We start from the raw sequence: 21,077 nt of genomic DNA, 5'->3' as shown, positions 1-21,077 counted from the left end.
AGAGCATTTAAACTACAGTACCAATATTAATAAATATTATAATGAATTGATTCAGATCAGTCTCTAGCACCTAGTGTTATTCAGACAACAGGAAGTGCTTGCAGCACATATAATGATGCAAATATAGTACCACAGAGTTTCTAAACCCAGAGGCCCAACATCACGAGACTTCCGAGAACGCTTGCGAAGCAGACTTGGCAGACCAGACTGGGGTTTGAGAAGACAATGAGTGAAAATTCATCCTTAGTTAATATTTTTCTCTACTTCTAAAAGGCACACAACTTAGTTTCAAGCCAATGTCTTAAGTAGCTGAACATGCTATTACTCAAAAACGTTATATCGAAAGAGTGCCTTTGATTTGATGGCATGCACACGCGCATTTGGGGCAAAACCACCGTTAGATGGTTATATGCATGATCTTAGCTAGCTAAAGTAGCAAATGTGATTTCTACTGAATGAGTTATGAACTAGAGCAGTCATATACATTAGCAGCAGTTTACTACAGTACAGTATGTCTCTGTGGATCACTTACTCTGCCTTTTCCTCTGTGTCTTTTTTTGGGGGGGTCCACTTCATAGTCATCGTCATTGTATGCACCTTCAGCTGCGTCAGCCTCCAACACCCTCTGTGGTGGGAAAAAAGGGAATAGAGGGATCAATCTCTTGTCTGGAGGTCAAAGACACTGCCTGACTCTCAGTCTGAGAAAATAAACAAACAACAAAATAAAACACGTTCAAAAAAGATGGTTGTAATAAACTATAAGGCCATAAACCTCTGATACTAGCTATTTGCATATTTAAAGTGCATTATGACAGTGTGCCCTTTTATACCTTTCCAGGCAGTTTTGGTATTAGGCTCAGACTGGTTATAGTCATGGCAGAGGTTAGATAAGCTGATCCTAGATCAGAGTAATCCCTTTCCCTTTAAGCCATTGGGATAAAACTTCATTAGGACCCACCTGGATTTCTAGCAGACTCTCCTCATCCTTAGAGTTGGTCCTCTGGTCTAGGCCCTCCCCTCTAAGAAGAGCCTCCAGTGTGGTGTCCTGTGTGGGAAGCGTATCCTTGCCTGGGAGTCCTCCATCTGGATACAGAGCAACAAACACACACAAATAAATCAAACAAACCCGGGAGCCGCCCCTCACATCAGTTAAAGTAGACATGTATACCAGTAACTCTAAAGACACTGACAGGCATCACCCCATCTAGTCAGTCTTTGCCAGGAAGATACAAATGGCTTTAACAAAGCATCACTAGAAAGGCCAAATCCCTTCATTAGGGAGGTGTGATACTTTCTGTATAATTTATGTTTCTATTCAGCAAATGAAGGATACATTAATCCAATGTGTAATGCCTTGTTACAAAGATAGTCTAATCTGGGATTGCTATTTAAAGCACGCTACCAGGGACGACCTGCCATTGTTTAAAAATAAATAATGCAAAGCCATAACTAAACAAACCTTAACCCTGGGTCGCTGATTCTCCTTGTCAAACTAGGAAATGTCCATAAACTTAGGTACATTTGTGATTTGGGTGAACTGTCCCTTTAATGTGAAATATTCCAAAGCTTTTCTGTTGTGATAGAGGTCAAAACAAAGAGTGTGGATGAGATAAAAGACTAACATTGGTTGGTAGTCAGTCTATCATGGACATCATATTCAAGACTTTCTCTTCACTGATGGGTATTTCATTCAGCCTTATGATTTTTAGAAAAGAGGACAGGCTTCAAAGCCTCAAGCTATCATACCTTCAGAGACACTCATCTCCCCAAGTAAAATCACCTAGCAGTCTCAATCCCTAAACTGAATGCTAACCATGTGTATGTGACAAATAAAATTTGATTTTGATTTTAACATGCAGCAGTTGATAAGAGGTGAGGATCTGAGTAGATAGAGGTGGATCTAATGTTGCACGGTATAGCGAAACTTTGGAAATACTTTGATACTAGAACATGAAAAATGGTTCGGTACTATAATTTTTGTTACTTCCGTACTTCTGTCAAATGTGTCTCACATCATATACGGAGGATAAGAGGATCAAGTGTCTGGTAATTTGTCTGATTCTTCTCAAGGGGGCAGTAGCTAGCCAGGATACTTTTTAAAATTTTTATTTCACCTTTATTTAACCAGGTAGGCTAGTTGAGAACAAGTTCTCATTTGCAACTGCGACCTGGCCAAGATAAAGCATAGCAGTGTGAACAGACAACACAGAGTTACACATGGAGTAAACAATTAACAAGTCAATAACACAGTAGAAAAAAAAAATGGGCAGTCTATATACAATGTGTGCAAAAGGCATGAGGAGGTAGGCGAATAATACAATTTTGCAGATTAACACTGGGGTGATAAATGATCAGATGGTCATGTACAGGTAGAGATATTGGTGTGCAAAAGAGCAGAAAAGTAAATAAATAAATAAAAAAAACAGTATAAAAACAGTATGGGAATGAGGTAGGTGAAAATGGGTGGGCTATTTACCAATAGACTATGTACAGCTGCAGCGATCGGTTAGCTGCTCGGATAGCTGATGTTTGAAGTTGGTGAGGGAGATAAAAGTCTCCAACTTCAGCGATTTTTGCAGTTCGTTCCAGTCACAGGCAGCTAACAGAGTACTGGAACGAAAGGCGGCCAAATGAGGTGTTGGCTTTAGGGATGATCAGTGAGATACACCTGCTGGAGCGTGTGCTACGGATGGGTGTTGCCATCGTGACCAGTGAACTGAGATAAGGCGGAGCTTTACCTAGCATGGACTTGTTGATGACCTGGAGCCAGTGGGTCTGGCGACGAATATGTAGCGAGGGCCAGCCGACTAGAGCATACAAGTCGCAGTGGTGGGTGGTATAAGGTGCTTTGGTGACAAAAAAGCACCTTATGCACCTTGTGCTCGTGTATGCAGTCGACACAGCTTGAGCCACTTTGAGAAGCAAGAGACAGGAGAGAGACAGCATGGCTTCTTCTTGCAAAAACATACTACCTCCACGCTCACAACTTGTTGACAAACAGCTTGTTGACAAAACTGTCTGCAGGATTGAACTATGGGATTATTTTGATTACAGAGCAGATGAGGTCCATCCCACCAAAACAACTAAGCAAAACACAGGCAGAAGGGGCTGACCAACTGGCGAGTGTCTTCACTGACATTTTCAACCTCTCCCTGTCTGAGTCTGTAATACCAGCATGTTTCAAGCAGACCACCATAGTCCCTGTGCCCAAGAACACTAAGGTAACCTGCCTAAATGACTACCGACGCATAGCACTCACGTCTGTAGCCATGAAATGCTTTGTAAGGCTGGTCATGGCTCACATCAACACTGTTATCCCAGAAACCATAGACACACTTTGCATACCACACAAACAGATCCACAGATGATGCAATCTCTATTGCACAGCACTGTGCCTTTCACACCAGGACAAAAGGAACACCTATGTGAGAATGCTATTCATTGACTACAGCTCAGCATTTAACACCATAGTGCCCCCAAAGCACATCACTAAGCTAAGGACCCTGGGACTAAACACCTCCCTCTGCAATTGGATTGTGGACTTCCTGACAGGCTGTCCCCAGGTGGTAAGGGTAGGTAACAACATCCACCACACTGATCCTCAAAGCGGGGGCCCCCAGGGGTGCGTGCTCAGTCCCCTCCTGTACTCCCTGTTCATTCATGACTGCACGGCAAGGCACGACTCCAACACCATCATTAAGTTTGCTGATGACACAACAGTGGTAGGCCTGATCACCGACAAGATGAGACAGTCTATAGGGAGGAGGTCAGAGACCTGACCGTGTGGTTGAAGGACAACAACCTCTCCCTCAACGTGATCAAGACAAAGGAGATGACTGTGGACAACAGGAAAAGGAGGACTGACCACACCCCCATTCTTATCGATGGGGCAGTAGTGGAGCAGGTTGAGAGCTTCAAGTTCCTTGGCGTCCACATCACCAAAAAACTAACATTGTCCAAGCACACCAAGGCAGTCGTGAAGAGGGCACGACAAAACCTTTTCCCCTTTAGGAGACTTGGTATGGGTTCTCATATCCTCAAAAGGTTTTACAGCTGCACCATCGAGAGCATCCTTATTATTCAGTTGTACATGTACATGTCTACCTCGGTAACCTCATTGTTGCTATCCCTGCATTTCAGTTGCATGCCTCCTTGCACTTTCAATTTGCCTTCATTGCATATGTATACATCTCACTTAATAACATACATTGTACTTAATTCTTTTACTTGTACATTTTTTGTGCTCTTTTATTTGCACTTCTGGTCTGATGCTAACTGTATTCCGTTGTACTGTACTTGTTCAATGACAATAAAGTTGAATCTAATCCTGACGGGTTGCATCACTGCCTGATATGGCAACTGCTCGGGCTCCGACCGCAAGGCAATACAGAGGGTAGTGCGTATGGCCCAGTACATCACCGGGGCCAAACTTCCTGCCATCCTGGACCTCTATACCAGGCGGTGTCAGAGGAAGGCCCTAAAAATTGTCAAAGACTCCAGCCACGCTAGCCATAAACTGTTCTATCTGCTACCGAAAGCAAGCGGTACCGGAGCGCCAAGTCTAGGTCCAAGAGGCTCTTAAATAGCTTCTACCCCCAAGGCATAAGACTCCTGAACAGCTAATCACCCAGACTATTTGACCCCCCCCCCAATCTGGAACGTTAATGCTACTCTCTGTTATTATCTATGCATAGTCACTTTAATAACTCTACCTACATATATATATATTACCTCGACACCGGTGCCCCCACACATTGACTCTGTACCAGTACCCCCTGTATATAGCCCTGCTATTGTTATTTACTGCTGCTCTTTAATCATTTGTTATTCTTCTCTTACTTTTTTAAAGGTATTTTCTTAAAACTGCATTGTTGGTTAAGGGATTGTAAGTAAACATTTCACTGTAAGGTCTACACCTGTTGTATTCGGCGCATGTGACAAATACAATTTGATTTGAACCCAGACACGTCACAAGGGCTATCAAGCTGAAACATTGGTTTAGAATGTTTTCTGGTGAGGTCCAGTTGCGAGTGTAGTAGGAGAGGGTGGAACTAGGTTAAACTGGGCCGACATTCCGCACATTTTCTCATTCATGAAACATCTGATCTTAATAAATGCTTCTGTTCCCAAAACTAGAATATGTTAGGAACACAGTGCACTAAACTTTAGAGACTTGATGCTTTGCAAAAGTTTTAAAACATTTTGTTGTGTAGAAGGAGTGCAAGGTTGAATTGAGTTTGTCCACAAGTGCACTTCACAGAGGCGGTGTTTCCTAACGGAAATATGCAAATACATAGGATCTCACTAGCTCGTGCTTGGCTTTGCCCACCTCCTTGCTTATTCTGCCCACTATGCTTAATTTGCTCCAACTGTAAACGATACAGATGAACTATCTTGGGTTAGTTATAAATATCTTTGAGCAAAATGAGTTAAAGCAGTGCAGTGCAGTGCATCGCAAGGGAGGTTTAGTTCAAAAACGACAAAAACTATTTTAACCATGCCATTTGCATTGTAACATTGTCGTTATTCTACTAGCAACTAAATTTGAATTATTTTTGAGTGACAATGACAAACATGTATTCAGCATCTCATTCATGTGAGCGTTATAATATGATTACAACCCAATAGTAATGTGAAATGCACTCATAACGTGACAGTAAAATATTTTAGACTACTTTACATATGTCTGGGCTTGCTAGCAGTAGCCAGCCAGCAGCCCTGGACCCTGGGAAGTGAATACTCCTTGGGAATCGTATACTGTGTAAAATCCATTGTATTTCTATGGTGTGTAGACAATTGCAATATAGAAGCTTCAGAAATGAGCTTCAAAGTGTTTATGTAGTTTTGGAACTAAACATTTAATACCTTACAATATTTAGCTGTAATGAATAATGTCTATGGAAGGTTATTCAAACCAATATTATGGCCACAGATTAGCAAATGAATGATATGTATCAAATTACATTTAAAACAGTTTAGACTGTCATTGTACAATTATTTTGTTTGCTCTAAGTAGTGCTGAGCGATAAATCGAAACATCAGATATTTTTCCTTTATTAAACAACTAACATTTAATTGTTGAATTTTTCTTAGTAATTAAAACTCGTTTTTCAACCACTCCACAAATGTATTGTTAACAAACTATAGTTTTAACAAGTCGGTTAGGACACACTGTGCATGACACAAGTCATTTTTCCAACTATTGTTTACAGACAGATTATTTCACTTATAATTCACTGTATCACAATTCCAGTGGGTCAGAAGTTTTACATACACTACGTGTAAAGAGCTTGGGAAATTCTAGAAAAATTATGTCATGGCTTTATAAGCTTCTGATAGGCTAATTAACATCATTTGAGTCAATTGGAGGTGTACCTATGGATGTATTTCAAGGCCTACCTTCAAACTCAGTGCCTCTTTGCTTGACATCATGGGAAAATACATTTTAAAAAATCAGCCAAGACTTCAGAAAAGAAATTGTAGACCTCCACAAGTCTGGCTCATCCTTGGGAGCAATTATCAAACGCCTGAAGGTACCACGTTCATCTGTACAAACAATAGTATGCAAGTATAAACACCATGGGACCACGCAGCCGTCATACCGCTCAGGAAGGAGAAGCGTTCTGTCTCCTAGAGATGAATGTATTTTGGTGCGAAAAGTGAAAATCAATCCCAGAACAACATCAAAGGACCTTGTACCTGTTTCCTCCAGCGTCTTCACAAAAGTATCTATATCCACAGTTAAACGAGTCCTATATCGACATAACCTGAAAGGCCGCTCAGCAAGGAAGAAGCCACTGCTCCAAAACCGCCATAAAAAAGCCAGACTACGGTTTGCAACTGCACATGGGGACAAAGATTGTACTTTTGGAGAAATGTCCTCTGGTCTGATGAAACAAAAATAGAACTGTTTGGCCATAATGACCATTGTTATGTTTGGAGGAAAAAGGGGGAGGCTTGCAAGCCGAAGAACACCATCCCAACTGTGAAGCAGAGGGGTGGCAGCATCATGTTGTGGGGGTGCTTTGCTGCAGGAGGGACTGGTGCACTTCACAAAATAGATGGCATCATGAGGAAGAACAATTATGTGGATATATTGAAGCAACATCAAGACATCACTCAGGAACTTAAAGCTTGGTCGCAAGTGGGTCTTCCAAATGGACAATGACCCCAAGCATATTTCCAAAGTTGTGGCAAAATGGCTTAAGGACAACAAAGTCAAGATATTGGAGTGGCCATCACAAAGCCCTGACCTCAATCCTATAGAAGCAAGGAGGCCTACAAACCTGACTCAGTTACACCAGCTCTGTCGGGAAGAATGGGCCAAAATTTACTCAACTTATTGTGGGAAGCTTGTGGAAGGCTACCCAAAACGTTTGACCCAAGTTAAACAATTTAAAGGCAATGCTACCAAATACTAATTGAATGTATGTAAACTTCTGATCCACTGGGAATATGATGAAAGAAATAAAAGCTGAAATAAATTACTCTCTCGACTATTATTCTGACATTTCACATTCTTAAAATGAAGTGGTGATCCTAACTGACCTAAGACAGGACATTTTTACGAGGATTAAATGTCAGGAACTGTGAAAAACTGAATTTAAATGTATTTGGCTAAGGTGTATGTAAACCTCAGACTTCAACTGTATGTCCCATTACCAGTTAAACATAATCAAAACCTATTTCTTTCACTTACTTGCTGTGTTGTTTCGTTGTTTATTTGTTCAGTCGTTTCATTCTCAACCAGGATTTTTATGGAATGCCATTTGGGACTTTGCGTGTCAAAAAAAGAACACTATTTGACATGTCAAATAAGCTTGTTGACCAATGAGGACCTGAATATGACTGCACGTCACATAATTAAAAAAAAAAGTAAAACATTTTATACGTAGTTATTACACAATCACTCGTATTTCATATGTCACATCGATTCATCGATACGTAAGCTGTGATGCTTGTAAAGTTGTCTCACGCACCTACAGTGCTGGTCATAAAAAAACTAGCTAGCTCAAGAATGCAAACAATGTTCTTCCCCAAAGACATAGCAAAACGACATAATCTTTTTCAGTAGCTATATAGTTAGCGAGCTAACTATATAGCTAGGTGTCATCATCTAAAATAAGCCTAATTCATAAGACAGTTCTTATTTGATTAATGATGGTCGTACGTGAATGTGAAGGTAGCAACAATAAGGATTAGGCACAATAGTGGAATTTGCGGTTTGCCTTCAAAATTAAAGTACATCATTGACAGTGATGCAAATTAATACAAATAGTAGAATTATGCCATACTTTTATTTTGAAGGCTAACCGCAAAGTCCACTATTGCGGCTAATCCTAATTGTGGCTACCTTCACATAGATGGGTACGACCAGCATGAATCAAATAAGAACTGAGCTTCATAACACATAAAAGATGAAGCTAGCTGGCTGCTTATAACGTTAGCTTTGGGCAACAGGGTTGTTTAGCTGGCTACCTATTTATTTTCATGAACTGGAGGTCATTTTCAATAGGCAAACAACAAGTGGCAACCTTGCTAATACTTACAAGGATTCCTAAATCATTGATAAGAATAATGAAAATGACTGCAGTTTCTACTGGTCATTGTTTTCGGGCTGGTTGTATTGTTGCTAGCTAGGTACTAAGCTAAAGCTAGCTAGGTACCAAGCTAAAGCTCACTACCCCAGAAGTTGAGGTCAAACAAATTATGCTTTATTACCAACACGGTATTGTAAACACATCGTTCGTGGCCGGTGTTCACTTGTTTGCAGACTTTTTTGTACAGCTTTGACAGTGCTACTGTATCTTCTTTGACACGCAAAGACCCAAACAGCGTTCCATAGTATGTATGTTGTGAAGCTAATAGCAGTGACACTATTACTGTGTAACTCGGGTAGGGCAACATCTGAAAAATAGCACACTTGATAGTGTGTACCGGTGCTTGACCAGTCGGCGAAAGACAACATCACCCACGACTGAGAACGGTTGCTTGTCAAGGGCAATGAATTACATTATCTTGGCTTTAATGGATTTGGCCTTTGAGTTGTCTCGCTGAAATGTTCTTACTCTTTCAAATGACTTCTCGACTTGTTGACTGCTCGATCCACACAGCACACATTGTGGGCTAGGTTAGGAATGCTGTGTTGCACGTGTAGCGCAAAATGGAGTCATTACGTCCTGTACCTACGTTCTATAGGTATGCACGGTAAACTAGACATCGGCCAACACCAATGTTTGCAATTTGAGCTAATATCGTCCGATTCCGATATGTTCACTGATATATCGTGAATCCCTACTAAAAATAAATGGAAGCAGGTGATAAAGTGAGTGAGTAAATGGTCAGGATTGTAAGTGAGGAGCAGTGACAAACTCCATTTCATAACATTTATTAAATGCCGTGTTGTGATTCCTGTCCATCTCCTCCCAGCAGGCAACCATTTGTTACATGTTCTTGTTCTCACAAAAAAAGTTTATTCTGTTACTGAACGGAGCACTTTTCATTTGATAAAAAGTGACTAGCAGTTGTTTGATTTCCACACTGAAATTAAATTATGTGCTTTCAGTTAGATGATCCCAGATCATAAGTAATAAGACAAAAGAGTGGGTGATGAGACGTGGCAGAGAGAGACACTGGACTTTTGGGGGGTGGGGTGGGAATAAACTGGTATTTCTATTACCTAGCTGTAGGCCACAGAGGCGTAGACGAGGGTCCATGGAGGTGTGCAGCCGTCTCTTCTTCCTCCAGCAGCGGGCAGGGTATGTATACATCTGACCTGCAGCCACCCCTATAATAATAATACATTAAACTATTAAGAACTTTTCATTACAACCTCAAAGTGCTAAAGACAGGGACAGGGACTAAAGAAAATACCTCTCACGTCTCAATGCCCCCCACCCAGATACATAATGTTTTCCTTACTGGCCCTAAAAATATCCTTACATAGGTGTATACAGTGTACTCGTGAAGTATTCAGACCCCTTCCATTTGACATTTTGTTACATTACAGCCTTATTCTAAAATGGATTAAAGAAAATAATTTCCACATCAATCTACATACATACATAATGACATAAGTGAAAACAGGTTTTAGACATTTTTGCAAATGTATAATAAAATTTACATCGGAAATACCTCATTTTACTAACCATAATTTTCACCATTGGTGAACGGATGATCTCCGCGTGTGTGGTTCCCACCGTAAAGCATGGAGGAGGTGGTGTGGTGGTGCTTTGCTGATGACACTGTCAGTGATTTTATTTAGAATTCAAGGCACACTTAACCAGTACGGTTACCACAGCATTCTGCAGCGATATCCCATCTGGTTTGCACTTATTGGGACTATCATTTGATGACCCAAAACACACCTCCTGGCTGTGTAAGTGCTATTTGACCGAGAATGAGAGTGATGGAGTGCTGCATCAGATGACCTGGCCTCCTCAAACACCCAACCTCAATGAGTTGGACTGCAGAGTGAAGGAAAAGCAGCCAACAAGTGCTCAGCATATGTTGGAAGTCCTTCAAGACCGTTGGAAAAGCATTCCTCATGAAGCTGGTTGAGAGAATGCCAAGAGTGTGCAAAGCTGTCATCAAGGCAAAGTGTGGCTACACTTTGGTTACTACTTTTTTGGTTACTACATGATTTCATATGTGCTTTGTCATTGTTTTGATGTCTTCACTCTTATTCTACAATGTAGAAATTTTTAGAAATAAAGAAAAACCCTTGAATGAGTAGGTGTGTCCAAACTTTTGGCTGGTACTGTATAGTGTAGACTACTGAATAGCCTATTCGAGCCAAAGTTAGAGCGGCTCAATTCTCTTTTGCATTTTCAAAAAATGATGGTTCTCAAAAAGAGTTCTGGAATAGCTATCATAATCCTGTTGTGATGAATAATAATACTTCGTTTTGTATTGTTCTTCTCGTGGATTTGCTCAAACTGTCTTCCAAGTTATTTGCAAGGGACTTGTTGGAAGAGTGATGTGTTATGTAGGGTTTGGGAGAGAGCGAGAAAGAGGGAATGAAAGCCAGCTATTGTTTCACTCACACTTCCTATTGTATTGTTTTCACTGATGCTCACTCTGCTCTGCCTGTCACTAACACTGTGCAACATACCAGTGAATGTGATCGTGCACAGTAGAGGAGCACTAGCTGGTTCTGCCTGGTGTCTACAGACTCTCCACTGAGAGAGGGCCTTCTCCTGTAGCTGGGCAGAGGTAGCTAGCATTGCAGCAAGCCAGAGTAAGTTGCTGGCTGTCTGACTGGCGATGGTAGAGGGAGACTCGGGCTGCATGCAGAATCAGCTCCTTGCTGCAGGCTGCCTGCTCTATTTTTAGCCTGCAGCTCCAAGGGGGAGAGGCTGTCTAGTTGTGGAGAGTTGAAAGTCAACATGTGCAGACACATTGGTGATGGGCTTCAGTGTGAATGAGCCCTCAGAGTAGCTAGCATATGGTAGTCAGAGAATACCCCTGGCTCTCTCTCTTCTAACTAGGGTTGTCACGATACCACATTTTTTTTATTTCGATATGATACCAGGTTTAATATCATGAGTTGATACTCAATACCAAAACAATACCCGATACAAAAACGATACCACAGCAAAACAACACACACCCCAAAAAAGCTAGTCATAAAATAACCACTGGACTTTATTTTTAAAACGTGAAAAATATATTTTAACTGGTAGAACAAATAAAACAACACATTCTATATTCAAACACCATATTAAAACAGAAAAATACCTTACATTTTCCAAAACCATGTCTGAGACTCGGAGCTAGCCAATTTATGCTTTTTGAGGTCGTTTCGGTTTCAATGTAGTATTTTTAAACATGAAATGCTTTGTGCATTATGTGGGAGGAATGCTGTAACACAGAATAAAGAATACAACAAAGTCCCATTACTGCTTCACATTACCTTCCTTTAATAAAATATTCCAATTGTGAATAAGGCATACTTTTATGACTGCTGAACTATCAATCACTTAGATGAGGTATTCCCAAACTGGGGTATGCGCAATGCCGTCAGGGGTACGCCAAATCAAAATGTGATTCACATTAAAAAAATAATAATACTCTTCACATTTTCAAACAGCACATTTATATTTTCCAACAGGGCTATACATTTGGGTGAGTTTCTCTCTCGCCTGAGTAGCCTCGTTTCACTGCCAAAAATAAAATTAAACCATTTAATGTTCAGCGGAATAACAACACAATGTCAAATAGTTAGCCTAGTCAAATAATGAACATCCACTCACATTAACCGTTACTCTCTTGCGGGAATTCCACTAAAGGTCCGTATGTAACCAAACATAGCTGTTGCTCATACCGTTTGCTTGAAAATTGATAAATGGTTAAAAAAAAGAGTAAAGGCCTGGGTCAATAGACACACATACCAGCTCTACTAGTAGTACTGCTACTACCAGCAGTACCACACCTGCACCTGTCGACGACCCAAGTTGTTCTGTGCCACGAGCACATCCAATGTTAGCATCAGTAATTCTACATGTTGTTAACCCAGCTAGCATGGACACTGACAGTTGTGAATCTGATGCAGCCGAAGAGCTACTGCCCCCTTACCTGGGAAAGCACCGAACAACAGACAGGGATGTTGGACCATCGAAGGGGTTCACTTATATTGGGAGTAGTGCCTTTCCTCTGCCAGTGTGTTATATGTGCAAAAGAACTATCTCACAACTCGATAAAACCTTCACTCTTGCACAGACATTTAGAAACAAAACATGCCAATTTGAAAAATAAGCCACAGACACTTTTTTAGAATTAAGATGACTTTCGAGTAGTAAGACATGTATAAAAGCAACAGATACCATTAATAAGGGGCAAGAAGTGCCTTATATGATGAGCTACCGAGTGGCTAGGACAGGCAAGTCCCATACTATTGTGGAGGACTTAATTCTCCCTTCTGCCGCAGATATGGCTGGGACAATGATGGGGTAAAAGGCCAAAAAAAACTATACAGACAATGTCTTCATCAAACAACACTGTTTCACGACGCATCAGTGACATGGCAGGAGATGTTTTTAAACAATTACTGCATCACATACATGCCAGTGAATTCTATGCATTACAGCTGGATGAGTCAACAGAAGTGGCGGGCCTGGCACAGCTCCTGGTATATGTCCGTTACGTTTATGGGGGGTCAATTAAGGAAGACATCCTCTTCTGCAAACCACTGGAAATCAGGACAACAGGAGAGGATATTTTTAAAGTACTGGACAGCTTTGTGACATCAAATGGACTTTGGTGGTCAAGATGTGTTGGTATCTGTACTGATGGCACAAAAGCCATGACAGGGAGACATAGTGGAGTGGTAACGCACGTGCAAGCAGTTGCTCCCGACGCCACTTGGGTCACTGCAGCATCCACGAGAGCCTCTTGTTGCCAAGGGAATGCCTGACAGCTTGAAATACATTTAGGATATTACAATGAAAATGGTTGACTTTGTTAAAGCATGGCCCATGAACTCTCGACCATGTAACGCTTTTACAACACACAGAAGTGCACTGCTTATCAAGGGGCAAAATACTGACACATTTTTTTTAATTCAGAGAGGAGCTTAAAGTTCTTTACTGACCATAATTGTCACTTTGTCATAATTTTCACTTTATTTAACTAGGTAAGTCAGTTAAGAACAAATTCTTATTTACAATGACGGTCCAGACAACGCTGGGCCAATTGTGCTCCGCCAGATGGGACTCTCAGTCATGGCCGGATGTGATACAGCCTGGATTCGAACCAGGGACTGTTGTTACGCTTCTTGCACTGAGATGCAGTGCCTTGGACCGCTGTGTCCATGTGTGTGTGTTAACTATTTAACTGTATTAGAATGCTTAAAAGGCAGCAATTTATTTTTATATTGGTTAACAGTGTTGTTTTTTTTGGCAAGGAAAATATCGGATATCAGCCAAAAATGTCATCTCAAAAAAGGTGGAGTCTGTTCCAATTCATCCCAAAGGTGTACGATGGGGTTGAGGTCATGGCTCTGTGCAGGGCAGTCAAGTTCTTCCACACCAATTTCAACAAACCATGTCAGTATGGACCTCGCTTTGTGCATGGGGCATTGTCCTGCTGAAACAGGAAAGGGCCTTCCCCAAACTGTTGCCACAACGTTGGAAGCACAGAGTCGTCTAGAATGTCATTGTATGCTGTAGCGTTAACATTTCCCTTCACTGGAACTAAGGGGCCTAGCCCGAACCATGAAAAACAGCCCCAGACCATTATTCCTCCTCCACCAAACTGTACAGTTGGCACTATGCATTGGTGCAGGTAAGGTTCTCCTGGCAACCACCAAACTCAGATTTGTCCATCGGACTGCCAGATGGTGTAGTGTGATTCATCACTCCAGAGAACGCGTTTCCACTGCTCCAGAGTCCAATGGTGGTGAGGTTTACACCACTCCAGCATTGCGCATGGTGATGTTAGGCATGTGCGCGGCTGCTCGGCCATGGAAACCCATTTCATGAAGCTCCCGACCAACTGTTATTTTGCTGACGTTGCTTCTAGAAGCCGTTTGGAACTCGGTAGTGAGTGTTGCAAACAAGGACAGACGCGGTTTAACAGTCGGCGGACCCGTTCTGTGAGCTTGTGGCCTACCACTTCGTAGCTGAGCTGTTGTTGCTGCTAGACGTTTTCCACTTACAGTTGACCGGGGCAGCTCTAGCAGGGCAGAAATTTGACAAACTGACTTCTTGGAAAGGTGGCATCCTATGACGGTGCCACGTTGAAAGTAACTGAGCTCTTCAGTAAAGTCACTCTATTGCCAGTGTTTGTCTATGGAGATTGCATGGCTGTGTGCTCGATTTTATATACCTTTCAGCAACGGTTATGGCTGAAATAGCCGAATCCACTAATTTTGAAGGGAAACCTGGCACAATCCCTACAGTGAAGCATGGTGGTGGCAGCATTATGCTGTGGGGACGTTTTTGAGCGGCAGGGACTGGGAGACTAGTCAGGATCAATGGAAAGATGAACACAGCATAGTACAGAGAGATCCTTGATGAAAACCTTCTCCAGAGCGCTCAGGAACTCAGACTGGGGCAGAGGTTCACCTTCCAACAGGACAACGACCATAAGCACACAGCCTAGACAATGCAGGAGTGGCTTCGGGACAAGTCTCTGAATGTCCTTGAGTGGCCCAGCCAGAGCCCGGATTTGAACCCAATCAAACATATCTGGAGAGACCTTAAAACAGTTAAGCAGCAACGCTCACCATCAAATCTGAGAGCTTGAAAGAATATGCAGAGAAGAATGGGAGAAACTCCCTAAATACAGGTGTGCCAAGCTTGTAGCGTCATACCCAAGAAGACTTGAGGCTGTAATCGCTTCAACCTAGTAGGTGCTTCAACCTAGTAAAGGGTCTGAATACTTATGTAAAAGTGATATTTCAATGTTGATTTTTTTATACATTTGAAAACATTTCTACAAACCTGTTTTTGCTTTGTCATTATGGGTTATTGTGTGTAGATTGATGAACGGGGAAAAAAAACAATTTAATCAATTTTAGAATAAGGCTGTAACGTAACAATGTGGAAAAAGTAAAGGGGTCTGAATACTTTCCTAATGCACTGTATATGAATAGTTCTCCCTGGAGGGAACATGAACACTATTGGATATCATTATATTAGACGTGTGTAGCTGTAGTGGCCAGAGGGACATATTTAGACAGATGACTTTACCCACTAAACGTCAACTGAATGATAGTTTTAAGGCAATTCCATGCTAAAAGAGTGATGCCGAGACTGTTTTTATTTGACATACATTTCAAAGTGAAAAATCTGAGTCTCAGCAACACTGTTGGCGTGGAATTGCCCTTTAGTAAACCACAGAGCCAGCCATCATAACTCCCAACCAACAGAGTAGTGCTTCTCCACCCACCAGGGCTGCGATGGTGGCGCTCCATCCAGATGTAGCAGTTGTTCTGTGCCACACCGGTCTGGGAGTCCAGGAAGGGCAGGCGCACGCTGCGCTCGGCACACAGGCGGGCATTGTAGCTGCGGCACTGCTCAATGGCCTCTTTGTAGAACTGGTCACCCAACCTGCAGCAGGGAGACAATTCACATAGAGGTCAACACCACATGTGGTTGGCACAGACATGCATTTGGTTATGTGGCTGTTATAGACACTGAAATAGGCCAAAATAACAGATTAGTGGCTAACCAGACAATTAATTTCAGCCATGACTCACTGACCACCATGGACCACTAGAAATATCCCTATAGACCGTATGTTCTTCAGGGGAAGAGAAGTTTCCATTTGACTGTCATATACTGTACATTAAGCCATGTAGATCTTGTAGACCTAAACCCAGCCCCAAACAAAACTATAAGATGAGTTTGTATAGGCCGTCATTGTAAATAAGAATTTGTTCTTAAATGACTTGCCTAGTTAAATAAAGGTTCAATAAAATAAATAAATAAATAAATAAATAAAGGTTTTCCTGATCTGACAGATTATACACCATGTAAAAACATTATAGGGTTGGTATTGGCTACATTCTGGAAGCATATTTTCACCTCTTCATCCTCTGTACTGCTCTGTCGGCATACAATCAGGGATGGCGGGTCATGGGCCGTTCCCTAGCGACCAGCAGAAATGCAATGATGATTACAGTCAGCTTTTAAATCATGTTAATCACCAGGGTCAATCAAATAATCAAACAAACACTATTCCCAGGATCTTCAACCGCTGATTGGAGTGGCTCTACCATGGACAAACAACGTGACTAAGATGAATGTTGTCTGTGTGATGCTTACATTGCTCTTTGCGGAGACTGGCGTGACTTTCATATAGCCTAGCCCAGGGTTCCCCAACTGGTGGCCCGTAGCCCAAATTGGCCCATCAAGTTCTGATATATATATATTTTTTGCACTTTCATCCATTCATTTCAAGACTGTAAAACACCAGAAAATCAGCTCCAAGTGAAGTTTGAAATTATTATGTTTTAGATAAATATTATATCTGTTTGGGCTTCTTGCGGTCAATTCGCAGTCTACAAATGATTTGTAATTACGTTCCGACCCCCTGACCATCCGCTGAATCTAGTTGATGATCCCTGGCCTTTCCTTTCATCATCTGGAAGAAAAATCTGGCCTTAACAGCCATATACTCTTATAATCTCCACCCGGCACAGCCAGAAGAGGACTGGCCATCCCTCAAAGCCTGCTTCCTCTCTAGGTTTCTTCCTAGGCTCCTGCCTTTGTAGGGAGTTTTTCCCTAGCCACTGTGCTTCAACATCTGTATTGCTTGCTGTTTGGGGGTTTAGGCTGAGTTTCTGTATAAGCACTTTGACATGTGTGGATGTAAAATGGGCTTTATAAATACAGTTGATTTGATCATGACCTCTGGGTCGCTGGGACATGACTGAATCACATGACTGATTCTACACAGTAGTGAGCCTTGGTTTCTATTTAGGGTGATGAATTAATGAGGAAGATGATGTGCTGGGCGAGGGTATCACAATATAGAATGTGTTCAAAGAGTCTCATGTCTAACATATAAATATTTACAGACACTACTACTGCTAACATTATCTCAATGATCTTATAGTTTGTGGAGATTTTTTCCAATGCCAGTGATAGTTTGGCAGCCCCTTAGGGTATCAATGTTAATATTTGCCGTGAAAGGAGGATATTTCACATTCAAACCTTCAGTCCCTGCCACACAGCTCATATGGTAATTAGTCTGCTTAATTAATCTCAGCAGAGCCGCTAGCACACAGACAGGTTTTAATTTGACTACATCAAAGATGAGGATAAATGCTGAATCTTACACAAAAGGCAGCAACATATGCCTGTGTAAAGTTCTACCTAGCTGGGCCCGCCACTGGTATAGCCTACCCATAATACATTTTCACCACATGTTCTCGATTACAAAACGCACAAGCAGCCATTTTGAAAAGACACACTTAATGAGGCGCTATAATCGTAGCTCTCCCAGCCTCAATTAGAGATACGGAGGTCTGTGAGAAGAGGAGGCATTGGCACGCTTGGGCCGGGCAAAGAAGGCCAAATCCGCTTTCTCTCTCTCCTCCTTGTCCTACAAATCTATCCTCTCTTTCTCCCTAACTCTCTGATTAGACAACTTCCAACAGATAAACAGACATGCTTGGAATGTTTTCCCTCACATAGAGGAAGGCACTGCGGTAAGACAAAGCCACAGTGTTTGAGGATTCTTGGAATGAGGCTGCATGTCAGTGTGGTTGTGAAGAGTAAACAGTTCCAGGTACACAAGGCAATAAGAGGGAAAAGAGAGAGAGAAAGAAAGGAGAGAAAGAAGGGGAGAGCACGAGAGAGACGGAGAGCATGAAGCTCAGAGAGGTTAAAGACAAACCATCAGAAAGGATAGCACGGTAACTAGCAGGCTGCATTGTTTTCCTTCCTCGTGTTATAAACCAACAAAGAGAGTGAATAGTAGGCTAGATAATAATGACAATGATATTCTTTGCCTTGTGGAAATTTCATAGAGCAATGACATTTCTAAAGGTTCTAAAACTAGCCTCTGAGCAGCACAGGAATTTTTTTCAGGAACAAATCACAAACTGGGGTTTATGCACATGCAGAATGGCCAACTGGTAAGCGCTCGCTTGAGGGTTTAATATAAAATAATCCATCTGAAAAGGTGATTGAGCAGTGAGTGACAGAGTTTATTAAATTTTAAATAAACCTCAAGACTAGACTACTGATAATAATGATGACTATTATGCCTGCCCAAACTAAAGCACCACGTTCCTGGGACCAGAAATGACTAATATGTCATAGCACCTCAATCATGTTTCAGGATTGTATGCCATAAACAGCTACAACACATGTAACTGTTGAACAATACAGTCATTAGGCTACTAACCAACTTAAAGAACATTTAGGCCTTAAACTACCATCATGTCATGTGAATCTGAATGCTGTACCTAGATCACTTCAGTCGAGCTTCAGCGTCTGACCAAAAACATCCAGGAGGATAGAAAACAAACAAGCCGCGAAAGTCATGTTAAAAGCTCCCTCTGTTATGAGGTGTCAACTGTCTGTCTCAGAGGCTGCTGCGTGTCTTTCATCCTACTAGTGCACTGGCCCTGAGCAGCAGATGCAGCAGCCTAGGTGAGAGACATCTCCAACACTCATCATGAGTGACGAGCCTCAGCGTCTGAGAGCACAAGAGGTGAGAGAGGCGCCGCTCATACTCACATACGTTTTTTTCCCCCACTTTCCGTTATTTAGCACCTTTGTGTGACATTGAAGTGGTTGGAAGGTAATTCCAACGGTAAAAATACATAGCAGAGCTAACCAGACACAGACACTGTTGTGACTTAGCTACAGTAAGGGAAAGCCTAGCTCAAAAGCACACATCATCTAACAGATGTGAGTGAGGGGGAAACAACAACAACAAAAATGTTGTGGCTGCTGGGGCCTCCTCGATCAGTGTGCTCCTGTCAACAGTCTGGGCGTCGCATGTCTGTGCCCAGCCCTTAGTTTGAGCATTAGATGAACACACATTTTGCATAATAGAGAATGAGAACTCAGTTTCCATGAGGTCAGGCAAGCCAAGTGATCTGCAGAAGCCTAATTCAGAACATTAATTCCATTTACTTTTACACTACATTTGAGGAACCCCTAGAGTTTTATACTGAGCAAAAATATAAAACAACATGTAAACATGTGTTAGTCCCATGGAATGCAAATAATGCAAATTATTTTCAGTCTTCAACATAGAAATGCTACCAATTTGTTTTATTGAAACTTGTTACAAATGATGGAGTCACACAAGATTCACAGAATTATATTTTGAAAGAGGAAGTAAAGTACTTTAAGAATATGTTTTTGTTTCAGTCTCCTCCATCTCCACTAAACGAAGCTAATTGTATGGATTTCTTTCCTATTAATAATGTAAAATTAACATCTGTACAGAAAGACTCTGTGAAGGCCAAATTACAGAGGAGGAATGTTTTGATGCAATTAAAGCCTTTAAGTGTGGGAAAACTCCAGGGCTGGATGGCATACCAGTGGAAATATACCAAACTGTTTTTTGATATACTCAGAGGACCATTATTAGCATGTTTTAACCACTCCTATATAAACGCAACAAGAAGGTCTGATTTCATTATTACTAAAACAGAATCCAAGTGTATATTTAAAGATCCAGTCCATTTAAACAATTGGAGGCCTCTTACACGTCAGTGTTATGATGCAAAAATTCTAGCTAAATGCTTGGCGCATAGAATTAATAAGGTATTGTCAGATATTATCCATCCTAATCAGACCATTTTTTACATGGATAATACATTGGAGATAATATAAGACAAGTACTGGAAACAATAGAATATCGGGGAAACCAGGCCTCGTTTTCATAGCTGATTTTGAAAAGGTTTTTGATAAAGTACAACTGGAGTTTATGTATAAAATGCCTAGAATATTTCGATTTTGGGTTATGTATGATAACCCTAGGTGTAAAATTGTAAATAATGGCTACATCTCAGAAAGTTTCAGACTGTCAAGAGGAGTAAAACAAGGTTGTCCACTATCGGCATATCTATTTATTATTGCCATCGAAATGTTAGCTGTTAAAATTAGATCCAACAATAATATTAAGGGATTAGAAATCCGTGGCTTAAAAACACTGATGATTCATGTTTTCTTTTAAAACCACAATTAGCATCCCTCCACAACCTCATAAAGGATCTACATACTTTGGCTAACCTCTCTGGATTAAAACCAAATTATGATAAGTGTACTATATTACACATTGGATCACTGAAAAATGCTACTTTTACATTACCGTGTAGTTTACCAATAAATTGGTCTGACTGGGATGTGAACATACTCGGTATACATATCCCGAAAGAAAGAAATGTTCTCACTCCAATACATTTTTATAGAAAGTTAGCAAAAATAGATTAGATCTTGCTACCATGGAAAGAAAAATGCCTGTCTATTCGTGGAAAAATCCCCCTGATCTTTAGTCATATCACAGTTTACCTATTTGCTTATGGTTTTGCCTACACGTTTTAAATTATATGAACAAAAAATATTCAATTTTATTTGGAATGGCAAGCCAGACAAAATTAAAAGGCC

General features: G+C 41.2%; 1 pseudogene; it reads right to left on the bottom strand.

Moving 5' to 3' along the window:
• The window catches only part of LOC115146241 (zinc finger protein DPF3-like), a 36,577-nt pseudogene that overhangs the window by 10,440 nt on the left and 5,060 nt on the right, over window positions 1-21,077 (bottom strand).

The sequence above is a fragment of the Oncorhynchus nerka genome, linkage group LG18 (genome assembly GCF_034236695.1).
Source record: "Oncorhynchus nerka isolate Pitt River linkage group LG18, Oner_Uvic_2.0, whole genome shotgun sequence".
Taxonomy (NCBI): domain Eukaryota; kingdom Metazoa; phylum Chordata; class Actinopteri; order Salmoniformes; family Salmonidae; genus Oncorhynchus; species Oncorhynchus nerka.
The sequence above is the reverse complement of the archived record's forward strand: the minus strand, read 5'-3'. Positions and strand labels throughout refer to the sequence as shown.